The sequence below is a fragment of the Epinephelus lanceolatus genome, unplaced genomic scaffold (genome assembly GCF_041903045.1).
Source record: "Epinephelus lanceolatus isolate andai-2023 unplaced genomic scaffold, ASM4190304v1 scaffold100, whole genome shotgun sequence".
NCBI lineage: Eukaryota > Metazoa > Chordata > Actinopteri > Perciformes > Serranidae > Epinephelus > Epinephelus lanceolatus.
This window is the reverse complement of record NW_027556882.1, coordinates 1-5,000: the sequence shown is the minus strand read 5'-3', so window position 1 is coordinate 5,000 and position 5,000 is coordinate 1.

Below are 5,000 nucleotides of genomic sequence, written 5' to 3'. Positions count from 1 at the left end.
GGTGGGAGAATGAGGCCTGGGAGGTTGAGAGTCTCCCCCAGAGAGGGGAGAGAGGAGGGAGGGAGACAGAGAGCCAGAGAGCTGGGTGAAGTGAGGGTGGTACAGGGATTAAAGTGTCCCCTAAGATCTTACTCCAGTGCTGGGTGGAGGTGGGAGAATGAGGCCTGGGACGGTGAGAGTCTCCCCCAGAGAGGGGAGAGGAGAGGGAGGGAGACAGAGAGCCAGAGAGCTGGGTGAAGTGAGCGTGGAACACAGGGGATTAATTCCCCCTTTAATGCCTGCCTCCAGCGCTGGGTGGAGGTGGGAGAATGAGGCCTGGGACGGTGAGAGTCTCCCCCAGAGAGGGGAGAGAGGAGGGAGGGAGACAGAGAGCCAGAGAGCTGGGTGAAGTGAGGGTGGTACAGGGATTAAAGTGTCCCCTAAGATCTTACTCCAGTGCTGGGTGGAGGTGGGAGAATGAGGCCTGGGACGGTGAGAGTCTCCCCCAGAGAGGGGAGAGAAGAGGGAGGGAGACAGAGAGCCAGGGAGCTGGGTGAAGTGAGGGTGGTACAGGGATTAAAGTGTCCCCTAAGATCTGACTCCAGTGCTGGGTGGAGGTGGGAGAATGAGGCCTGGGAGGTTGAGAGTTTCCCCCAGAGAGGGGAGAGAGGAGGGAGGGAGACAGAGAGCCAGAGAGCTGGGTGAAGTGAGGGTGGTACAGGGATTAAAGTGTCCCCTAAGATCTGACTCCAGTGCTGGGTGGAGGTGGGAGAATGATGCCTGGGAGGTTGAGAGTCTCCCCCAGAGAGGGGAGAGAGGAGGGAGGGAGACAGAGAGCCAGAGAGCTGGGTGAAGTGAGGGTGGTACAGGGATTAAAGTGTCCCCTAAGATCTGACTCCAGTGCTGGGTGGAGGTGGGAGAATGATGCCTGGGAGGTTGAGAGTCTCCCCCAGAGAGGGGAGAGAGGAGGGAGTGAGACAGAGAGCCAGAGAGCTGGGTGAAGTGAGGGTGGTACAGGGATTAAAGTGTCCCCTAAGATCTTACTCCAGTGCTGGGTGGAGGTGGGAGAATGAGGCCTGGGAGGTTGAGAGTCTCCCCCAGAGAGGGGAGAGAAGAGGGAGGGAGACAGAGAGCCAGAGAGCTGGGTGAAGTGAGGGTGGAACACGGGGGATTAATTCCCCCTTTAATGCCTGCCTCCAGCGCTGGGTGGAGGTGGGAGAATGAGGCCTGGGACGGTGAGAGTCTCCCCCAGAGAGGGGAGAGAAGAGGGAGGGAGACAGAGAGCCAGGGAGCTGGGTGAAGTGAGGGTGGAACACGGGGGATTAATTCCCCCTTTAATGCCTGCCTCCAGCGCTGGGTGGAGGTGGGAGAATGAGGCCTGGGACGGTGAGAGTCTCCCCCAGAGAGGGGAGAGAAGAGGGAGGGAGACAGAGAGCCAGGGAGCTGGGTGAAGTGAGGGTGGAACACGGGGGATTAATTCCCCCTTTAATGCCTGCCTCCAGCGCTGGGTGGAGGTGGGAGAATGAGGCCTGGGACGGTGAGAGTCTCCCCCAGAGAGGGGAGAGAAGAGGGAGGGAGACAGAGAGCCAGGGAGCTGGGTGAAGTGAGGGTGGTACAGGGATTAAAGTGTCCCCTAAGATCTGACTCCAGTGCTGGGTGGAGGTGGGAGAATGAGGCCTGGGACGGTGAGAGTCTCCCCCAGAGAGGGGAGAGGAGAGGGAGGGAGGGAGACAGAGAGCCAGAGAGCTGGGTGAAGTGAGCATGGAACACAGGGGATTAATTCCCCCTTTAATGCCTGCCTCCAGCGCTGGGTGGAGGTGGGAGAATGAGGCCTGGGAGGTTGAGAGTCTCCCCCAGAGAGGGGAGAGAAGAGGGAGGGAGACAGAGAGCCAGAGAGCTGGGTGAAGTGAGCATGGAACACAGGGGATTAATTCCCCCTTTAATGCCTGCCTCCAGCGCTGGGTGGAGGTGGGAGAATGAGGCCTGGGAGGTTGAGAGTCTCCCCCAGAGAGGGGAGAGAAGAGGGAGGGAGACAGAGAGCCAGAGAGCTGGGTGAAGTGAGGGTGGAACACGGGGGATTAATTCCCCCTTTAATGCCTGCCTCCAGCGCTGGGTGGAGGTGGGAGAATGAGGCCTGGGACGGTGAGAGTCTCCCCCAGAGAGGGGAGAGAAGAGGGAGGGAGACAGAGAGCCAGGGAGCTGGGTGAAGTGAGGGTGGAACACGGGGGATTAATTCCCCCTTTAATGCCTGCCTCCAGCGCTGGGTGGAGGTGGGAGAATGAGGCCTGGGACGGTGAGAGTCTCCCCCAGAGAGGGGAGAGAAGAGGGAGGGAGACAGAGAGCCAGGGAGCTGGGTGAAGTGAGGGTGGAACACGGGGGATTAATTCCCCCTTTAATGCCTGCCTCCAGCGCTGGGTGGAGGTGGGAGAATGAGGCCTGGGACGGTGAGAGTCTCCCCCAGAGAGGGGAGAGAAGAGGGAGGGAGACAGAGAGCCAGGGAGCTGGGTGAAGTGAGGGTGGTACAGGGATTAAAGTGTCCCCTAAGATCTGACTCCAGTGCTGGGTGGAGGTGGGAGAATGAGGCCTGGGACGGTGAGAGTCTCCCCCAGAGAGGGGAGAGGAGAGGGAGGGAGGGAGACAGAGAGCCAGAGAGCTGGGTGAAGTGAGCATGGAACACAGGGGATTAATTCCCCCTTTAATGCCTGCCTCCAGCGCTGGGTGGAGGTGGGAGAATGAGGCCTGGGAGGTTGAGAGTCTCCCCCAGAGAGGGGAGAGAAGAGGGAGGGAGACAGAGAGCCAGAGAGCTGGGTGAAGTGAGCATGGAACACAGGGGATTAATTCCCCCTTTAATGCCTGCCTCCAGCGCTGGGTGGAGGTGGGAGAATGAGGCCTGGGACGGTGAGAGTCTCCCCCAGAGAGGGGAGAGAAGAGGGAGGGAGGGAGACAGAGAGCCAGAGAGCTGGGTGAAGTGAGGATGGAACACAGGGGATTAATTCCCCCTTTAATGCCTGCCTCCAGCGCTGGGTGGAGGTGGGAGAATGAGGCCTGGGACGGTGAGAGTCTCCCCCAGAGAGGGGAGAGAAGAGGGAGGGAGGGAGACAGAGAGCCAGAGAGCTGGGTGAAGTGAGGATGGAACACAGGGGATTAATTCCCCCTTTAATGCCTGCCTCCAGCGCTGGGTGGAGGTGGGAGAATGAGGCCTGGGAGGTTGAGAGTCTCCCCCAGAGAGGGGAGAGAAGAGGGAGGGAGGGAGACAGAGAGCCAGAGAGCTGGGTGAAGTGAGCATGGAACACAGGGGATTAATTCCCCCTTTAATGCCTGCCTCCAGCGCTGGGTGGAGGTGGGAGAATGAGGCCTGGGACGGTGAGAGTCTCCCCCAGAGAGGGGAGAGAAGAGGGAGGGAGGGAGACAGAGAGCCAGAGAGCTGGGTGAAGTGAGGATGGAACACAGGGGATTAATTCCCCCTTTAATGCCTGCCTCCAGCGCTGGGTGGAGGTGGGAGAATGAGGCCTGGGAGGTTGAGAGTCTCCCCCAGAGAGGGGAGAGAAGAGGGAGGGAGACAGAGAGCCAGGGAGCTGGGTGAAGTGAGGGTGGTACAGGGATTAAAGTGTCCCCTAAGATCTGACTCCAGTGCTGGGTGGAGGTGGGAGAATGAGGCCTGGGACGGTGAGAGTCTCCCCCAGAGAGGGGAGAGAAGAGGGAGGGAGGGAGACAGAGAGCCAGAGAGCTGGGTGAAGTGAGGGTGGTACACGGGGGATTAATTCCCCCTTTAATGCCTGCCTCCAGTGCTGGGTGGAGGTGGGAGAATGAGGCCTGGGACGGTGAGAGTCTCCCCCAGAGAGGGGAGAGAAGAGGGAGGGAGACAGAGAGCCAGAGAGCTGGGTGAAGTGAGCATGGAACACAGGGGATTAATTCCCCCTTTAATGCCTGCCTCCAGCGCTGGGTGGAGGTGGGAGAATGAGGCCTGGGAGGTTGAGAGTCTCCCCCAGAGAGGGGAGAGAAGAGGGAGGGAGACAGAGAGCCAGAGAGCTGGGTGAAGTGAGGATGGAACACGGGGGATTAATTCCCCCTTTAATGCCTGCCTCCAGCGCTGGGTGGAGGTGGGAGAATGAGGCCTGGGACGGTGAGAGTCTCCCCCAGAGAGGGGAGAGAAGAGGGAGGGAGACAGAGAGCCAGAGAGCTGGGTGAAGTGAGGGTGGTACAGGGATTAAAGTGTCCCCTAAGATCTGACTCCAGTGCTGGGTGGAGGTGGGAGAATGAGGCCTGGGAGGTGGAGAGTCTCCCCCAGAGAGGGGAGAGAAGAGGGAGGGAGACAGAGAGCCAGAGAGCTGGGTGAAGTGAGCATGGAACACAGGGGATTAATTCCCCCTTTAATGCCTGCCTCCAGCGCTGGGTGGAGGTGGGAGAATGAGGCCTGGGACGGTGAGAGTCTCCCCCAGAGAGGGGAGAGAAGAGGGAGGGAGACAGAGAGCCAGGGAGCTGGGTGAAGTGAGGGTGGTACAGGGATTAAAGTGTCCCCTAAGATCTGACTCCAGTGCTGGGTGGAGGTGGGAGAATGAGGCCTGGGACGGTGAGAGTCTCCCCCAGAGAGGGGAGAGAAGAGGGAGGGAGACAGAGAGCCAGGGAGCTGGGTGAAGTGAGGGTGGTACAGGGATTAAAGTGTCCCCTAAGATCTGACTCCAGTGCTGGGTGGAGGTGGGAGAATGAGGCCTGGGACGGTGAGAGTCTCCCCCAGAGAGGGGAGAGAAGAGGGAGGGAGACAGAGAGCCAGAGAGCTGGGTGAAGTGAGGATGGAACACAGGGGATTAATTCCCCCTTTAATGCCTGCCTCCAGCGCTGGGTGGAGGTGGGAGAATGAGGCCTGGGACGGTGAGATTCTCCCCCAGAGAGGGAGGGAGACAGAGAGCCAGGGAGCTGGGTGAAGTGAGGGTGGTACAGGGATTAAAGTGTCCCCTAAGATCTGCCTCCAGCGCTGGGTGGAGGTGGGAGAATGAGGCCTGGGACGGTGAGAGTCTCCCCCA